We start from the raw sequence: 20955 nt of genomic DNA on the forward strand, positions 1-20955 counted from the left end.
TTGCATTCGTCGACTATTCCACTCAGATAGCTTACTCACATGCAATACTTGTCAGCGTTGGAAACTCTCCTTGTATGTGCACATATCCGGGCAGATGGTTGGACTTCCCATTGTATTCACGAAGGGTCTTTGTTATCAGAGCACCACACATCTGCCTTGAGTCGCTCGGGCTTTTCAATTGCTGCTCTCCTTGATTGAACTCTTTTTTTTTTTTTTTTGAATTTTTGCTTTGGTAGTCTTTGTCATTGCAGAGGTTTTTGTTTTTGTTTTTTTCTTATTGGAAAGTGGAATTGAATAGAATATATGGGCCCCAGAAACTTGCCTGCCTAAGCTGTCCCCAATCAAGATATTGGGGGAGCTACAGCTCTAGACCTGACTTTCTCTTGCCATGGTGGACGTGATAGACTGGGAGGCACCAAGTACATAAATAATTCCTGTTTCTGTATAAGTTGACGAGGACTCAGGGTTACTCCTGTGATAATGCTCTTCTTGCTTACTGCCTTTGACCCGTTTTCTATTTTTTTTTTTAAGATTTTATTTATTTATTTGAGAGAGAGAATGAGAGAGAGCACATGAGAGGGGGGAGGGTCAGAGGGAGAAGCAGACTCCCCACCGAGCAGGGAGCCCGATGTGGGACTCGATCCTGGGACTCCAGGATCATGACCTGAGCCGAAGGCAGTCGCTTAACCAACTGAGCCACCCAGGCGCCCTGACCCGTTTTCTTGAAGGGGAGAGAATTATACAGCTGGAAATGGTATCCAACCTGAAGCTCCCTCATCAAGAACTTTAGCCTTCAGTGACGGACTTGGCCATGTTCACAGGAGTGGCAGTTACCAATGATTGCAGCGCTTATGAGCTGTGACTTCATGGCTTCTTCAGTTGTTTAAAAAATCTTTCTCCCTGAGTATGAACTGTGAGCTATTGAGGGCTTCCAGAATGTTCCCTTCTCCCTTGTCTACATTATAAATTTTGTTTTGGCATGTGTGCTCACTGATACAGCACCCCATTTTCGAATTTTATCTGTGGGCCAATGTGTAATACAGAGGAAGGCAAGAAAACGATGCTGATCTCCTAGACCTGGCCATCATGACCTCCAAACTACAGGCGCCCAGAACAAAGTTGTGCCTGAAAAATCACACCAGCATTTTTATTATTTATCAAAGTCAGTACATTGTGCTTGTCTCTCCTAAAGCTTGTCACCTGGGGGTTGGAGGTGAAGAGGTGACAATGGGGGGTGGGGGTGGTGAGGGATGGGATGAGGGATATAAAGGAATAAACAGGCAATTTACAATACATGGTGTTAAGAGCCTTGGTAGGGTAAGTTTGGGGTTCCATGGGGACATATGGGGGGCACATAAGCCCAATTTGAGGAAGTCATGGAGAAGTTTTAAAGAGGGAAGTTTGTTCTAAGTTGAGATGCAAAGAATGAAAAGCAGATTACCTACAGAGTAGAAGTCTAGAAAAAAATCAAGGTTCTTTTTACAAAATAAAATTTAAAAATTTTAACTTTGATTTGCTCTGTGTTCTTGTAAGAGGCAGATATATTTTCCCTTAGAAGAGCTTTGGGATCTTTAAAAGGCTGATTTCATCACTCACAACTTGTCAAATACTTCTGAATTCCATGCCCCGTTCCCATATAAAGCAAAATGGCACCATTTGTTTTACTTGTCAGAAAATTAATTTTAAGATTTGCCATGATCGGGTGCCTGGGTGGCTCAGATGGTTAAGCATCTGCCTTTGGCTCAGGTCATGATCCCAGGGTTCTGGGATCGAGCCCCACATCGGGTTCCCTGCTCTGCGGGAAGCCTGCTCTCCCTCTCCCACTCCCCCCCGCTTGTGTTCCCTCTCTCGCTGTCTCTCTCTGTCAAATAAATAAGTAAAATCTTAAAAAAAATAAATAAATAAAGGTAGACAGAGTGATGGGATGGAGAGAGGCTATTTTAGCTAGGTAATTGGAGAAGCTCCTATAAGGAGGTGATAACTTAGCAGAGGCCTGGATGGGGTGGAGGAGTGAGCCATATAGCTCTCTGGAGAAAGAGTATTCTAGGCAGAGGGAACAAAAGTGCAAAGGCCCTGAGACAGGAATGTGCTACATTTAAAGCTGACTGCCTGGAGGACAGGTGGAAAGTGATGTGGTGGTATGAGGAATAACATTTGAACTTGGCATCTCTCTCTCTCTCTCTCTTTTTTAAGATTTTTTTTATTTATTTGACACAGAGAGAGAGAGAGAGCCCAAGCAGGGGGAGCGGCAGGCATAGGGAGAGGGAGAAGCAGGCTTCCTACTGAGCAGGGAGCCCTACGTGGGGCTCTATCCAAGGACCCTGGGGTCATCACCTGAGCTGAAGGCAGATGTTTAACGACTGAGCAACCCAGGCGCTCCTGAACTTGGCATTTCTCAAGAGGAAAGAGAAAGAAAGATTTGAGTTGTCTCTCAACTTTCAAATCTCTAATAAGGAGCTTTAAAAGCATGCTCCGAAGAAAGTAATAGTTCTGTCTAAAGTCTAGATCATCATGCATACGCCTCAGAGTATTTTTATTTCTAGTTCTGATATTTTATAGACCTAAAATAGTCCATCTTCTGCCCAAAGTCACACAGAGTGAGTGACAGAACTGAGATTTGAACACAGGCTACTGGATCCAGAACCTTTGTTCTTACCAAGATATCCACAGCCTGCACGATAAGATAAATGTGATCACTGTCTTCTTGGAGCTGGAGGAGGAAACAGGCATTAAACGAGTAATTACAAACATGATGCATCTTCCCAGCAAGACCTAATCTCATCTGGAGAAAGTGACATTTAAGCTGAGAATTGAGGAAATGAACCAGATCCAAGAGATGTTGATCAGGCCTCTCACCTGCAGATCTGCCAGAGGTCAAGGCAGGGCGTCCGTGGCTTAGCTTGGACTCCCCCAGCAGTACCTAGCCTCTTGCCCTGAACAAAGTCTAGACACAGTTTTTTGTTTTTTTTTTTTTACTGGGTTTAAATAAAGACATTTAATTTCTTCCCTATTGCTGACTGTGTCTGGCAGAAATCTTCATCGTTGTTTGTAAATCCCAGTCTTCACAGTGTCTTGTGAGGTCACAGAACCAAATTCTTTCAGTTACCTGCAAGTGACACCCACTAATTTCAGTGGAAGCCACATGTATTTACTTGAGGGGAGAATTTGGTCAGTGGGATATTGCAGAGTAATTAATGACAATTCCAGCCCCTTCAAATGTACATTTAGTATCTGTAATCATTGTTTAAGAAGATTACATGCCACATGAATTAGAGGTTGTGGAGTCGGGGCCACCTCCACATTCTGATAGATGTCCATTCCTTATCCTGTTCTCCACTTCCTTTCCTTTTCAGAGTAACACTGTGTTGTTCTTACTTTTTTTTACACTTAGTTTTCCAGGTTTAAAAATAAAAACTATAGTTTAAAGCATTTTTAAAAAAAATATGTAAGTCCTTTCTGAATTAAATTGGTTGGGTGGGGGGAGTTTGGACCCTGCCAAATAGGGCTCCCTGAAGATCTTGCCAAAGAGGACTGTCGGTCCAGGATGGCCCAGCCGAGGTCTGTCTGCTGCTGACCCCAGGGATCCATTCTGGCTTTGTGTATCTGTTTTCTGCTTTCTTAGCTCCATGCTCAGGAAGGAAATGTTGTGTCCTGCTTAGGCTGGTTTTAGATCTATGAATCATCTGGGTATTCCTCTGCATGTTAAAAAGTGTCTCAAACAAAGAATAAATTTGTAAATGTTTCATGGCTGGGAGCTGCAGGCTATAGACTGAGATGGTATCAAAACAGAAGCCTTTTTAAAAAATCCTTCCAATAGTGCTCTTATCTACCTCCTCTCTCGTTCGCTTTTTTTCTTCTTTCCCGTTCTTTCTCTGTCTCCCACACGCATATTGTATGAGGGAAAAATATTAAATCGACACTTTGGAAACTGAAGTTCTACATGCAGTTCTGGTATTGTCTTTGGTACCAGAAACAAGTCACTCGACTTCTCTTGGACCCGATTTTGTTCAACAAATATTTGTTGAAACCTACCATGAGCACTATTTTACTGGGTATTTGGAGGTGAAGAAAACATACAGTCCCTTGGTCTTTTGGAACTGACATTCCAGTAGGAAAATGAGATGTGACCACAAAGAGACAGGAACCAACCTCATCATGTCAAGTTGGACAGATCATCCACATTTTTTATGTCTGTGGCTCCTTTGTCTATAAAATTGTATGGCCTTATCCATGCTATATGTCCCAGACATTAAACATTATTAAAAATGCAGCACAATGGGGCACCTGACTGGCTCTGTTGGTGGAGCGCGCAACTATTGATCTTGGGGTCGTGAGTTCTAGCCCTGTGGTAAGCGTAGAGATTACCGGGAAAAAAAAAAAAAAAAAGAATCTAGAATGGCCAAACCAATTGTTTAAAAAAAATGAAGTTGGAGGACTTATTCTGTCTGATTTGAGGACGTACTGTAAAAGCTACAATAATCAGGATAGCACCGTGGTGGTGTAAGGATAGCCATGGATTAATGCAACAGAATTGAGAGTCTAGAAATATAGACCCACACATATATGGTCAACTGAGTTTTGATAAAGTTGCCAAGGTAAGAAATGGAGATAGTCTTCAATAAATTATGCTGGAATAACTGGATTTCTAGATTAAGAAAAGTACCTTGACTTATTCCTCACAACATATGCAAAATTTAAGTTAAAACAGATTGTAGACCTAAATCTAAGAGCTAACACCAGAAACTTTCTAGAAGAAAAGGCAGGAGAAAATCTTTGTGACCTTGGATTAGGTAAAGTTTCTTATGTAGAACACAAAGAGCTTGAACCATAAATAAAAATGAGTAAATTGGACTTCAAAAAGACTAAAAACATTAGCTTGCCAGAACACATAAGGAAATGAAAAAGAAAGCCATTAAAAGAAAATATCTGTAAGGCATATATTTGAATAAGGACTTGTATCCAGATAACATAAAGTTGTCTTATAACTCAATAATAATAAAACAATCCAATAATAAAAAGGAAAAAAATATATTTGAATAGACACTGCACAAAGGAAAATATATGGGTGGTAAGAAAGCACACAAAGAGATGCTCAACATCATTGGTAATTAGAGCAATGCCGCTTAAAACCACAATGAGACACAACTATGCCCATACCAGAATAACAAAGATTAAAAAGACTAACAATAACAAGTGTTGGTGAGGGTATGGAGCAACTGGAAATCTCATACACAGCTGATGGGAATGCAAAATGATAAAACCATTTCGCAAAATTAAATTTCTTAAAATGTTAAAAATCACTTATCATATGACCCCGCAGTTCCACTCTTAGATATTTGCCTTAGAGAAATAAAAACATATGTCCGTGGAAAGCTTATACATGAAGGCTCATGGTATTATTATTTCATAAAAGTCCCAAACTGGAAATAATCCAAATAACTATTTAAAAAGAAAAAAAAGAGAGAGAGAAAGAAAATGGTCATATACAAGGGAATAGTGACAACTGAAAGGAACCAAGAACTGATAGAATAACACAGATGAATCTCAAAAGCATCCTTCTAAGTGAAAGAAGCCGAAAATGAAGTATCATACACTGTTCCATATGATCCCATCTACATGAAATTCTAGAAAAGGCAAAATGATAGTGGCAACAAGCACACCAGTGGTTTCCTGGGGCAGGGGGTAGGGAGAGGAATGCAAAGGGGCATGAAGAAAATTTGGGGGTTATGGAAGTCTTCCCAAACGTAATCATGGTGGTGGCTGCCTGACTATACATTTACTAAAATTCATTCACAGTTAAAATTGGTGAAATTTACTATACATAAGTTATATTTAAATAAAGCTGTAAAAACTGTTAATTCAGAATAAATGCTCAGAGCTTAGAAAAAGCAGCACATTTTATAAAGCAATGTTTTGGCAGTTACAGAGGACAAGGGAGAAGTTGGTAAGCAATAGAATTTCTGAGGTTCATCCAGGGAAAACTTCTACTCGTCATGGCACCCCAACAATCCTAGGCAATAGAGCGCCCAGCTTGGGACACCGCGTGGGAGCACAGGCAGAAATGTCAGGCACCAGAAATAGGTTTCTTATCACACACACACCCCCCACCCCCACCCCGCAGCAATCTCCATCAGAGGCTACAGGCTGTGGCTTTGCTGCCTTATCTGGCTAGATAAGCCCTTAAGGGTTTCTCCTCAGCCGCTCCCTGGAGACCTGGAGGTGAGAGGGTGGGAAGTGTGGGGCAGCCCAGCCTTCCTGGTCTGGGTTTGACTCCCTGACACGGGATGTGTCCTCTCAACTGTGGAACTTCTGTAGCTCTCCAGCCACTCCTAGTGTTTCCTCTTGGAACATCATGTTTCTAGTCTCCTCTGAGGGCTCCCTCATGCATGCTCTACCTGGGATTTGATGTTTCCTGTGGTGCTGATTTCTTGAGGGCCTCAAGTTGAGCATGCAGTAGAGAGCTGAGGTTTTAGAGTATAATTAACACAAGGCTTCTCTGAGAAGACCCTCCAAACTTGAGCTCTCCTCCTCCTCAATCCCTCAACCCAGCTCTGTGCTCCACCACCTTTCTCTTCCCTTTCGGTATGTGATCAGCTGCCATCCCTCCCAGAAACAGTCGGTGAAGAACATGATTTCTCCCAAAAACTCTCCCTGTCTGAACAAGCATCTTGGAAACTTGCCCGTTGCTTCCTCCCACATACATAGATCCATAATTTCACAAATTATTAGGATCCAAAAAGAATTTACAGCAAGTCTAGAGCACCGTTTGCCAAAATGTCTTCCTCAGAACTGAGAGGTCTTAATAGGCATTCAGTGGAAAATGGATTCCATGATCAAATATATTTAGGAAATGCCAATTAAATGGGTTTTTATATACTGTACACTACACAAAGTCTCAATATGGTCACTTAAAAAAAATTTTTTTTTTTTTTAAAGATTTTATTTATTTGGGGGCGCCTGGGTGGCTCAGTCGTTAAGCGTCTGCCTTCGGCTCAGGTCATGATCCCAGGGTCCTGGGATCGAGCCCCGCATCGGGCTTTCTGCTCAGCGGGAAGCCTGCTTCTTCCTCTCCCACTCTTTTTTTTTTAAGATTTTATCTATTTATTTGACAGAAAGAGACAGTGAGAGAGGGAACACAAGCAGGCAGAGTGGGAGAGGAAGAAGCAGGCTTCCCGCTGAGCAGAAAGCCCGATGCGGGGCTCGATCCCAGGACCCTGGGATCATGACCTGAGCCGAAGGCAGACGCTTAACGACTGAGCCACCCAGGTGCCCCAATATGGTCACTTTGATCATGAGCTTTATGACATGGGGCAGGGAATTGCAATAAGCAGTGTTTGATCAGAGAAACATTTTCTTCTCTCAGACTGTAGAGCAGCGCTGTCAAATAGAAATATCCTGCGAGCCAGATCTGTAATTAAATATATAATTTTAAGGTTTCGGGTAGCCATGTTTTTAAAAGTAAAAAGAAATATGTAGGCCTAATTTTTAATATAAATTTTTAATATGTCTATCATTTTTTAGAGATGTTTTAGATTCACAGCAAAATTGAGGGGAAAGTGCTGAGAATTCCCATGTGCCCCTCCACCTGCAACACCCACAGCTTCCCGTCCTTTCCTAATTTTAATATTTTATTTAACCCAGTATAGAAAACTATTATTATTTCAACATTAATCAATGAAGTTGTACAGCCCTGGAAGTTTGAGGTGACTTTCCTGAGTTACAGACCCAATTAGCGTCAGAAATGAGACCAGCACACAGGTTTCCTGACCCTCAAAGGATAGTTCTTTCCATGACACCATGACTCAAAACCACATCTTTTCCTTTTAGGATGGAGAATTCCAAGTTCCCTGTTTGCCCTTGAGGAGAATACTCTTCTACTCCCTCTGAATTGAATTAGGATGGGTCTTTGTCTAGTGGCAGAGAGCGCCTGCATTTACCTGACTCTCCACAGTTTTTCAGTCTACTGTGTGCTTCTCGGCATCTCCATACTATCTTTGCTTCATAGGATTTGCAGTGTCCCTTCTTATTCACATCAGGGGCTCTTTCAGGCCACTGTGCACTAGGATCTCTTACCAGGAGATTGTTGTGATGGCTCCCGGCCACTGGGGCCCTGGATTGAGGAGGATGAGAGGAATCTTCCATTCATCATCCAGTCAACAAATACTTAACTAACACCTACCATGTGCCAGGCTCTGTTCTTTGTGCTGGGGATGCACCAGTGAACACACCAAGTCCTTGGCCTCTGGAGTTTTAGATTCTAGTGGCAGGAGACAGACAAAACACAGATAGGTAAATATATGGTGTGTCAGATGGGAGTAAGTGTTACTAAGAGAAGATAAAACAAATAAGGAGAAAGGGGAGTAAGGAATGGAGGTAGGTTGGAAAGTGAAGGATTCTTTTATTCTCTAAGTGTGGTGCTTATTGATGGAAAGGGGAAATTGATTTAGGGAAAATAACCTTCTTAGCCTATATTTTTAATGTGTGTTTAAATACCTTTAACACCTTTGTGAACATGGAGATCCTCTTAAGTAAATACTGAGAAAATTTCTTTTTTTTTTTTTAATTTTATTATTTGTCAGAGAGAGAGAGAGAAAGAGAGCGTGAGCGAGCACAAGCAGGGGGAGTGACAGGCAGAGGGAGAAGCGGGCTCCCCTCTGAGCAGGGAGCCCGCCTGATGCGGGACTCGATCCCAGGACTCTGGGATCATGACCTGAGCCGAAGGCAGACGCTCAACCAACTGAGCCACCCAAGCATCCCAAGCCTGAGAAAATTTCTTAACAACTAAAACACATGCTATTCACCAGGCACTGTGCTGAGCTCATGGCGTGCGTTTAGCAATTTAATGAGAAACCGACGGTCTCTCCTTAGTATTCATCATCCAAATCTCTGTAGTTGAAAGATGTCAGGAAGACAGAAATTGTCATAATGAGCTGCCCCTTATTAAAATCAGTCTCCATTCAAATACCCCTTCCTGTTTGACTCTAGCATCTATCTGGCCGTGGGTCAGTCCCCTTTGTGGCTCATAACCTCATGGCTTGTTAGATATTTACAATGAAAACTGTACAATGAAACCGTAAAGCAGATGCATTACAAAAGGCCAAAGCACAATTTGCCAAACATTTAGGATTTCATGAAGTTGAGGAAAGTGATGCAGAAGTTACTAGAAGGAGTTGCAAAGTGGTTGGCAAATGCAGATTCAGATGATGTAAACTGCTGACAGTTGAAGAAAACAGTGACTGGGATAATGACAAGTGCTTCTGAAGGGAGCAGGGGAGGCCGCTGCAAACCGATTACACTCAGAGGAGTTTTGCAGAGTGCATCTCCGGATAATGTTCCTTTGAGGTCAAATAGGAAATGAAGGATATTGGATAGTGCTACCATACAGTTTTGTTGGAAAAATTTAGCAAAAACCTCCTAAGTGATTTATTTGCTGCGTTTTTTTTTTCCCTTGAGAATAACAGTACAGTTAAAACTTTAAATTTCAGTAAATGTAAGACAGTTTTATAATTTGTATAATTTGTAGTTCATTTTCCAGGAAAATGCTCCCAAACACCTGTTTTTTTCAATGACATGTTGGTGCATTCATTTTAAGTGACCTTTTCTAGATGCCGCTTACCCTGGAATGACAAGAACACCCTGTAGATTCTAGTAGTGTCTATACTAACTGAGATATGAAGCATTTAAGTCATTTGCTCAAGGTCACGTAGCAGGTAAGAGAGGCTGCTGGAAAACCAAGCTGAATCAGACCACCCCTCCACTACACAACACCGCCTCCTAGAGGGGGTCACACTGATTCAGCTTCTTCTTGACAAAAAAACCTAAAAGCCTTGCATAAAAAGCTGTTTAGTACCCATTTCTTGCGGACCTCACAGGTGGGAGTGATGCTACATGGAATATTCTGGCTCAAGGTGGTTTCGAGCAGTAAATGAGCACATTGTTTATTGTCTCGCCATCATCATTTACACAGTCTAAAAGGTTTGAAGTCTGAACCGCCTAACTGCCAGTTAAAGTCTATTATCTTTGTGTTCGCTTAACCTCTGCAGGACATATCAGGGAAGTTAAACATATCTGTTATAAGTGTTGGGTATCTAATTGCCTTACCTTATAGCTCAGCCAAAAGGCAGACACTAAATAAAGAAAACCGCCCGCCTCACAAAAACATACTGCCTTTGTACATCTTTCAAGCAGAGGAAAGATAATGGCCATGTATGATTTTAGGCAAGACTGCTGATTTGCAGTCTCTTCAGGAAATTGTAGTGTTTCCCAGGACAATATTCCTAGTCAAAATAAATTAAACCTGAAGGCAAAATGATGACCACAGTCAAAGTTAATGACACAGTGTGCTGGGATGGAAACAACTGGAGGAAAAATAAATTATCAGTGCAGACCGTGGACCCTGTAATCCCCTCTTTATTCTCTGATCCTTGGTCACCAGTGGGATGGGAGAAAATAAAGTTTTCTCTTTAAGTGCTGCGTAGATAGGGCAGAAAAGCCCTTCACTATGATGAAATGGAGTTGAGGATACAAGGAGTTCTGCTTTAGAACAAGACGGGCTCCTCAACTCACCCATTTCAACTTTTGAAGACAACGAGGCAATCCTGGATCCAGAAAGTGGCTGGTGTATTGCTCTCAGTGACCACGGCTACACCAGCTCGACAGAGGAGACGGAGGGAGAGTAAGGCTCCCCCTTATTAGATGGGGGGTTGTCCAGATTAGTAGACCACCAGCAACTGCACTTCTGTGTATACACCTACAAGAACTCAAAGCTGGAAATTGAAGAGATATATGCACACCCATGTTCGCAGCAACACTGTTCACAATAGCCAAACATGGGAACAGTGGAAGTGCACAATGACAGATGGACGGATGAGCAAAATACAGCCTTTACACAGAATGGAATACTATGCAGCCTTAAAAAGGAAGGAGATCCCTACTCATGCAACAACATGGATGAAACTTGAGGACATTGTGCTGAGGGAAATAAGCCAGTCACAAAAGGACAAAGATTGCATGATTCCGCTCATCTGAGATACTTAGACTAGTCACATTCATAGAGACAGAAAGTAGCACAGTGGTTGCCAGGGGCAGGGGGCGAGGAGAGGGAGTGGGGAAGTCATGTTTGATTGGGCTGGGGTTTCAGTTTGGGAGGATGAAAAAGGTTCTGGAATCGGAGGATGGGATGCTAGCACAAAAATGTAAATGTACTTAAAAGTGTAAGTGTACTTAATGTCACTGAATTATATGCTTAAAATGGTAAGTTTATGCTATGAAAATGTATACATAGAGAATGGTGAGGGTGGTGGAGGGGATGAGAAGGAGTGGAGAAACACAGCTCTAACTAAGATTCTCCAACCATATTACCGTGTGAAAATCATTTAAAAGTAACCCGTCACTTAAAAGGAAAGGGAAGCCTTGCCAGGTGATCATGTACTATTTTATCGAGGACTTCCTAACTGCCAAAGCTTACAGTAATGGCTTTACGTGCCTCAACTCGTGTATTCTTCACAATGACCCCAAGGGACTGGATACTACTATTTTACCCTTTTAAATTTTTACCCTTTTAAAATAAAATGAACTGCCTACCTAAGCCATGGGGCTGGCAAGTACCAGCAGTACTAGAATTTGAAACCAGGATGCCTGTTGAGCCCAGTGCTTCTCAAACATTAGTGTGCGTCAGAATCTCCTGGAGAGCTTGTTGAGATTGTGGGGCTCTGTCAGAGTTTCTGATACACTAGATCTGGAGTGGGGCCCAGGGATGTGTACTTCTAACAAGTTCCCAGATGATGCTCCTGTTGCTGTTGGGTACCAGGCTTTGAGAATCAGTGGAGTATCCCATGTTCTTAGCCACTACAAGGTAATAGTAGAAGGACTTGCTCTAAGAAGAGCCTGGGGGAATGACACAAGGTACGTAGATGCATTGAAAGAAGCTACAGAAGGGGCGTGGTGAGGGGCGTGGTGTGGGAGATGAGCAGAGTTCCCTAACTTTCTCAGCTGTGCCTCCCTCTTTGCTATAACACAGGGGAAGCTGCTAACCTCCACAGCAATGACGAAGCTTAGAGGGGTTTTCCCTGGAAGGAATGGACAAAGACTGATAGAATTACATGATTCTCATCGGTCTCTTTCTCCGAGTCTATCCAAATATTCCACATCCTTCCAGCTCAAAATGAAATCTCATCTAAGGTTGATCTCTTGGTTCTCACAGCTCAGGTTGTTTTTAGACTCAGTGTTACACAGATTAGAGATTATTAATCTTTAATTGATATGTGCTTTTGTCTTTCTTCAGTTAGTTTAAAAGATTTTAGAGGTCAAGGATAGTGACTTATATTCATCTAGGACTTCCAATGTGGCTAGAAGAATCTTAGACTAGCTGTACAATCAATGATTATTGGAGAAAAAATGATCAGTGAGTTAGGGACTACCATTACATCAATATTAATAAAAACAAGAGTGGGCACCTGGGTGGCTTAGTCGGTTAAGTGTCCGACGCTTGATCTTGGCTCAGGTTTTGATCTCATGGTCATGAGTTCCAGCACCGTGTTGGGCTCCATGCTGAGGGTGGAGTCTACTTAAAAAAAAAATAAAGTAAAATAATTTAAAAAACAAGAGGAAGCACATAATGAAAATACTACAGAGTACTAAATGTTGGTTAGGTGCTGGCAGTTCTGTAGCTAGGCCAAATGACGACTTTGAAGGGAAATGGAGGCACCTCTGGCTCAAGACAGCTTACTGGCACCTGTACAAATCTAAGAAGCCTACAAGGGGATAGTGCAGCCTCGAGTTTTGCAATGAACACCTTGCATAACTCTTAAGAGGTGGCCCTGTGTATTGGATGGATCCCACAGGTTCACTGCTCCCTTCCAAGGCAGGTGATGGCCTCAGTAAGTCCCAACACTAACTGCTTTCCCATTATATGTGGTGCATGTTTCTATAGCTGCTCTTATACAATATTCTATAGTTTCCTAATCCCTGGTCTTTCTCCCACATTGGATTTATTAGTGAGTGCCCTGAGGGTAAGCACTATGGCTCACCTCTGTATCCCTAGGGTCCAGGGATGTATACTGCATGCAGTAGGCCCTCAAAACAAATGTTTGTTTGAATGAAGTAATAAGCGAATGAAACAAAATGGTCATTGTCAGGTTGTTTGAAGCTCCAGATATGATGATATACAATAAAATGCTTTGAAGTTTACTTTGAAATTGCTTAGAGAAGAGCAAGACAATAGGCAAGTTCAAGGAGAGAAGGTTAATGGTCATCCAAACTTTGGCAGTTTACCTTTGCAGAGTCCTACAGTGATTTTTCTTAGCATTCCCACCAGCGATCAGGAATGGCAGATGGATCGTTTCCTGCTCCTCTTACACAGGAGAAATTGCTCTTGTTCCAATTATATAAATTCCCCATTTGGGGGGTGTTACTTTTCCTTGCTGATTTTGTCAGATCAGGACAGCCTGTTTCCCTAAATAATTGTGATGTTCATGTTGAAGGCTGTTATCTGAGAAACTATTATGGAAATGAAACAAAACTCGTTGAGTGCCTTACTCTCTTGAACATACTTCTTCATTTGACCTCCTAAAAATACCTACTTTCCACTTGGCCTTTGTGTTAGTCATCAGTGGTGATCACCAGGTCTTGCTGGTGTCCCATCCTTCCTTACCAGCACAGGCAAGGTTATACTTCCTTGTTCCCTTTTGAAGTGAGGTGGGCTGTGTGACCTGCTTTGGCCACATGTGTCACTTCCTGCAGAAGGTTTACAGCTGGTGTGTCATTTCCTACTTTATCCTCCCCCGTTGCCCCCGGGGGTGGGTCAAACTGAAGCCTCCATTAGCCCCGGGTCTCTGAGTAATTTCTATGAGTAATATATTCACATTTATTATTAATAAGAAGTCAGAATGATCAAAGGAAATGTTTCTTTGAAGTGCCTGAGTGAAATAACTGGCTAGATGTGTACATTTCAACGTCCCCCCTTTTCTCCGAAGACCTTACTGCATAGTGCATCATGATCTGCGTGAGCATGAGAGGCTTCAAAGGCCTCTGCTGGGCCAGCATCCTTCCCAGTGTAAACACAAGTCCACTCGGTCTTTGATTAGTGCCCTTCACACCCATCAGTCCCTGTCATTGTTGGGGACCCTAGACACCCAGAATTACAAGCTTTGCTCAAAGGAAGGCATTTATTCCTCAGTCCAAAGAGTTATCTGAAAGACTGTCTCTGTTCTCTAGTCCTTCCTAGCTAGGTCACCCTACATCCTTTGCCCCTCGTTTGTTCTTGATCATCCTGCATTAGCTTCCTGCACAGACATCCGCCGCTGTCCTTTATTTGCTCATATGCAGAGCTGGGCTGTGACAAATACTCCTAAAATACAGGTGACTGGCTAACCACTGGACTTTGTGGCTGTTGATCTTGCTTTGTCTCCTTGGGCTTGAAGCCAGGGCTGACCTTGGTCAAAGTACTAAGTAGGTTAACTTTGTTCTCAGGCCCGCACATCTCTCTTTGCTCCTGGGCGACAGCACTGCATTAGACTACTGGGGATTGAATCTCATACTACACTAACTAGCTGTGTGACCTTGAACAGATGACCTAAAAACTGTAAACATCAGTATCCTAATGTTTGTGTTTTTTGTTTATTTTTTTTTTAAGATTTTATTCATTCATTTGACACAGATAGAGAGGGAACACAAGCAAGGGGAGTGGGAGAGGGAGAAGCAGGCTTCCTGCGGGGCAGGCAGCCTAATGTGGGGCTCGATCCCAGGACCCTGGGATCGTGACCTGAGCTGAAGGCAGATGCTTAACCAACTGAGCCACCCAGGCGCCCCTGTATCCTCATGTTTTAAGTGCTGGTACTAGTCTCAATCTCAAGAGCTGGTTGTGAAGGTAAATAACATGATACATATAAATGCTTGACACATTGTTATCTCTTGATATATTTTAACTTTATTAGTATTAGTGTTAGTGAGTGTGAGTCTGTCAGTATGGGCATGAGCATGAGTAAGGAGTAAATGACTGATGAGGCCTGGCTGTGCACCTCTTGGGCTGTGAGAAGCCTGGAGCGTAGGAGGCTGGTGTGCACCTCAACATGCTCTGTTTTCTCTACACAATGACATATGTAGAATCACTCTTGTGAAGTCGTGAACACTTCATTTCTTTGTGAAAACAAAGTTTTAAAAAGGATATCAGGGGCGCCTGGGTGGCTCAGTCAGTTAAGCATCTGCCTTTGGCTCAGGTCATGATCCCAGGGTCCTGGGATCAAGTCTCCCCGCTGAGCAGGGAGCCTGCTTCTCCCTCTGCCCCTCACCCCTGCTCGTGCTCTCTTTCTCTCATAAATAAGTAAATAAAATATTTTTTAAAAATAAATAAAAAAATAAAAAGAATATCAGCTGGTGCCCATGATGCAAAGAAAAGTTATGAGCTCTGAGAAAGTGATGGCTCTTAGCCAGAAAGTCATCAGAAATGTGGGATAAATATAAAGGGGAACTTTAAGCTGGGCAGTACTCAAGACTGGTGATGTGAATGATCCACCACACACATTCCATGGAAAACATGGTTTGTGAAACTGTTTTAGAAAGTACACCAGCGGGACACCTGGATGGCTCAGTAGATTAAGCATCCCACTCTTGATCCCAACTCAGGTCTTGACCTCAGGGTATGTTTTGGGCTCCATGTTGGGTGTGAAGCCTATTTAAAAAAAAGAAAGTACTCTAGCTAGCATGAAAATTGCTGATCAGGTGAAACATACAACTGTAGTGAAAGTTGGAAACACAAAAGGGGTATGAGACAGTATTCCAGAAGTCCAAGTCTTGGTGGATGTACAGTACAGGGGAAGGGACGGGCCAGTCTGAACATCCCATGTTCATAGACCAAGGGAGCAGTGTGAGGGGTCAGGTACATCCCTGTCCAAAGTCTCAAGAGTCAGCTTTAGTTTTTTGGCTTGCATCTGCCGCTGCATTGGCCAGTGGGCCAAGAGTTCAGTATTCATTGCTCTGCCCTCTCCAAAACTAGCCCTGTGCCTGGCACATGGTAAGTGTTGAGTCAGTGCTCAGTGAGTGAGTAATTAAGTGAATCCATCTGGTCAGCCAGGTTGCGAGGACTAAGCAGGACTAGCAGATAGGAAGCTTGTGATAGAACAATCAACTATGACCACAGTTTCTGCCCAGGTACAGTGTAGATGGAGGCATCTGGAGTGAGGCCAGCCCCTTCCGAGGCATTCCAGTTGTGAAGTTTAGACATCTGCAGGGACCTTGTATCCAGCTTTGCAAAAGCTTACTGGGTCCATTGATGAAGATGGAGAAGGGCTAGAGACACCTGGCACAGCTCCCCCCCACCCCCCGCCCCAGGAGGTTAGAGGACAGCCACAGCTTTGTGTGAAGCATGGAGGCAAACTGGTGCCAAACCCTCTCAGGCCTCAGAAGGACACCCCCCTCCCCCGCTGCCCCCCGCCTTGGGGGATTAAGTTCTCCCTATTTAGAACATGTTGTGCAAACTCTACCTCGTTTAAGGTCCCCAAGCCACTTAACCTGGATATGGGAGTGAACATTCTCTGAGCACCTCTCTTGGGCCAAGTGTTTTATCTACTTTACCTAATTTAATTCTCAGAGTAACCCAAAGGTTGGTACCATTATTCGCATTTTTAAAGATGGGGACCGAGGTTTAGGAGGGTTAGCCAACTACTCAACCGTAGGTCAGGGATTTGAATCCATGGCTGTATGGTTGCAAAGTCTCATGCCATCAACCACCAAAAAAATGTCCTAAGTTCATTTGATTTTTGGGTGAGGATAGGTGAGTATATGTGTAAACATAAAATATCTTCCCTCATTCCATGGTTTCCCTACAAATGCTGCTTCCATTACTCCCTAGCCATACCCTTAAATTTCTAAGGCTGGGGGACTGAGGCAGACAAGCTTTAAGGTGGCCCCCATGATCCTCCTGGGGTTCACGCCCTCATAAAACTCCTTCCCCTTGAATGTAGGCAGGACCTGTGACTTGGACCTAACCAAGGGAATATGGCAAAGATTATGTTAGGTTATATAAGATGCCATCTTGCCATTAGACTCACACTAGAGTCTCTCTTTCTCTCTGTTGCTGACTTTGAAGGAGCAAGTTGCTACGGTTCCTACCGTGGCAAGGAAGTCAATTCAACAGCTCAAGGGAGTTCAGAGACAGATCTTTCTCCATTTAAGCCTCTGATGAGACCCCAGCTCTGGCCAACACCTTGACAGCAACGTTGTGGGACCCTGACCCACAGGAACTGTGAGATAATGTGTGTTGTTTTAAGTTTGTGGTAATCTGATACACGGCATAGAAAACTAATACAGAGATCATTGCTTGGAGAGAAAAAACCCCCTGCTATTTGATAATTAAGCAGACATGTACATAGGGTCCAGAGGATGGTGCAAAGCCATTTTCAGGCTTTTCCCATTGGAAATCAGTCCAGAATAATCCTCCTCCTCGGTGAGCGGTGGGGGTGGGGGTGGGGGTGGGAGGGCAACTTTCTCTCTCTTCTCCCTCCCTTTGTTCTCCAGCTGGCCTTCTCCCTCTCAGTGGTCTCTGGACTCCTAGCTCCTAAGCCCTCGAGCCCTCAGTGGAGCTGGGCCGTGCAGGGAGGGCTCAAGTCTCTGCTCTTCTGCCCATTGGAGGCTCAAAAGGGAAATGGGCTCACCTGATGGCCTCAGCGTGAAGCAGCTACAAGATAAACGTCTTTCTCTTACAAGTATTAGTCACTTCTGTTGTGTATTTCTCTGCATTTCTATGCCGGGAGATTCTCTTTCTTTCCTCCATGTCACCAAAGACCCCTTTCTATTATTTTAGTTGGCATAAAACAGGAGTTGTTCACTCCCTCACCGCAGGAATGAGGGGAAGGAAGAAAATCCCATGAGACCTCACCTCTTATCAGAAGGAAAGGTTTTATATTACCGAGTGGAGGGAAACTACAGGTTAAAGGCTAAATTCCTTTGGTTATAATGTAATAATAAAGTTGTTTTATATATGTAAGGATCAAACAAAGCCTATGCTTAAACCAATTGCATGTGCAAATACAGTCACCGTCCCTCTTGCTGTGACATGTTTGTGCTGGCTGAAGCCCGAAGCATTTTAAGACCGACACGCACAGGGGTTTGGGTGGAGAGCTGATCCTGAGCAGAGAGGGCAGGTGACCTACTGACTGCACACAAATTCCCTCCCTGCAAGCAAAACAATTGTGCCCCCGTCATTCGTCATCCCGCTCGGTTGAGGGGTGCTGACAGAGTGTGTGTTTAGCCTGCTTTGTTGCAAGGAGGAAAGGGAGGGTTGCTCTGTCCTGGGTAAGGAGGCAAAGGTGGCATTCCTGTATTTTTGTTGGATCCCTTTGCCTGAACAACCTCACCTGTCAAAACATAATGAAAAATGGAACTGAACAAAGGAGGAAGAGGCAAGAACCATTGAGAAGATGGACTGAACCAGCCAGGTCCTTAAAACACAGTCTGGTGGTTCATTTTATAGCTGCTAAATCTACTGGTTGGGGCTTAATTGTGTTTGTATATGTGTGTGGATTCATATATTTATCTTTGTGACTAACTATAGGATCATCATGTGCAGGCCAATGAATATTCTAAAATACTGTCGTGCGTGCAAATGTAATCATAAATAAGTGATTTCTAGACAACGAGAATCGAACATATTAAACTGCTTTGTACAGTGTCTTTCACCACCTAACTGTAGTTAGTAATTTCCAGCTTTTTAAGATACAATTTTATAAACAAAGTGCTTTCACGGAGTTGTCTCACTTAGTAACCCAAACATTTGCTCACCCTCTTCTCTGAGGACCCCCAGAGCTTCCTCCTTGACTTCCAGACCTTGTCCAACAACGGTGTGTCCTCCAGAATTTCATGACATTCAGGTCTGTCTGTCACCTGGGCTCAGCTCTTCAATCGGACCCAAAGCCTGCTCCCTACCGCTGGCACTTGTGGGACCGGAAGCTGCCCCCCTGCCCCTCACTTGGTGATCAGCTAATTCAATAGTTTCTCCAAATATTCCCTTCACCTGTTTGCCTTAATAGAAATCTCCTGAGGACATTTCTTCCCCCACAGCTTCCTGAAGGGTAGGAAAAAATTTTTTCTTTCTTTCTTTCTTTTCTCTTTCTTTCTTTCTTTCTTTCTTTCTTTCTTTCTTTCTTTCTTTCTTTCTTTCTTTCTTTCTTTCTTTTTCTTTTTCTTTCTTCTTTCTTTCTTCCTTCCTTTCTTTCTTTCTTTCTTTCTTTCTTCTTTCCCCTTCCTTCCTTCATTTTCTTTTCTTCTTTTTTTTCTTTCTTCCTTCCTTCCTTCCTTTTCTTTCTTTCTTTCTTTCTTCTTTCCTTTTCCTTTCTTCCTTCCTTTTTCTTTCTTTCTCTTTCTTTCTTTCTTTCTTTCTTTCTTTCTTTCTTTCTTTCTTTCTTTCTTTCTTTCTTTCTTTCTTTCTTTCTTTCTTTCTTTCTTTCCTCTTCCTTCCTTCCTTCTTTCCTTCCTTTTTCTTTCTTCCTTCCTTTCTTATTTCCCCATGCCCCTTGAACCTTACAACTGAGAACCAGAAAAAGCATCCTCCTGGCTCTTCATTTCCCCCCTCCCTTCTAAAACTGCTCCCTCCCACCCCTTTCCTCCACCTTGCACCAATCATTTCCTTGATTTGTTCTTACTCCTGCTCATTCAAGGAATACTTGAGCCCTGGACCTATGCATTTCTTCTCCACACTACCCCTGCCATCACTCTGCGACTGTGGCTTTCACAGGTGACCCCTTCTACACCCTGACCTCCCAGTTCCTTAACCCTGCTACACCCCTCCACTCCAGCTCAGCTATGTTCACATCACCAGTAACTGCTTCCATCACTAGTAACTGCTTTCTTTCTGAAATCTCCAGTCACCACCTTCTTCCTAGTAATCAGCTGACTTGCTCTGTAGCTACACTTGGTTTACCTTATGGTTAGAATCTACCTTTTAAGGGGTGCCTGGGTGGTGTAGTTGGTTCAGCATCCGACTCTTGGTTTCAGCTCAGGTCTGATCTCAGGGTCTTGAGATCAAGCCTCTTGTTGGGCTCCATGCTCAGCACTGAGTCTGCTTGAGTTTCTCTCTCCCTCTTCCTCTGCCTGTCCCCACTGCGTGCTTTCTCTCTCTTTCTCACTGAAATAAATAATTCTTTAGAAAAAGAGAAGAAGAATCTGGCTTTTAAAAAGAATGATCTGTAAGCCTCCTTTCATCTTCATTTTCTTCGTTGTGTAGCTTAGAGTCCATATCCATTGATATCACTTCCTTAAAAATATTCTTGGCTCAGTGGATTTTTATAGTAAAAAATAAACTTTCACCTAAATCTCACATCTTATAAAAAATTAACTCAAAATGACTCATAGATTTAAATGTAAAACTATAAGACTTTCAGAAGATGACATAGGAGAAAGTCTTCAGGACATAGGTCTTGGCGAAGAGTTCTTAGATATGACACCAAAAGTGTAACCCATAAAAGAAAAAACCTGAAAAATGGGACTTCATCAAAATAAAAATTTCATCACTGTTGATGAAAAGACAAGCAAAAGACTGGGAGAAATATTTGCAAATCACATTTCTGACAGAGGGTCAGTATCTAGAATATATAAAGAACTCTCAAATTTAACTTCAAAAAATTTCTAATTTTAAAACTGGCAAAAAATGTGCAGAGACTTCTCACCGGAGAGGATTTATGGATCGCAAATAAGCACTTGAAAATATGATCAATATCATTAGCCATTAAGGGAAATGCAAATTCAGAATATCAATATATACATATTAGAACAGTTAAAATAGTGACAACATACTGAGATAAATAAATGAATGAATACATTTATAAATGGAAGAGAAAAGATACATCTTTCATGCAGAATTCCAAATAACTTATATTTGGTACTGCTCCATCTGGGTGCGTATCTCTCCACCTAAGTATGGGCTACATAGGGTGACTTCCTTTGGAAAGAGCACAATTTGGATAG

This window comes from Mirounga angustirostris, unplaced genomic scaffold (assembly GCF_029215605.1).
Source record: "Mirounga angustirostris isolate CCGP_5_RB_7025 unplaced genomic scaffold, mMirAng1.0.hap1 SCAF_5, whole genome shotgun sequence".
NCBI lineage: Eukaryota > Metazoa > Chordata > Mammalia > Carnivora > Phocidae > Mirounga > Mirounga angustirostris.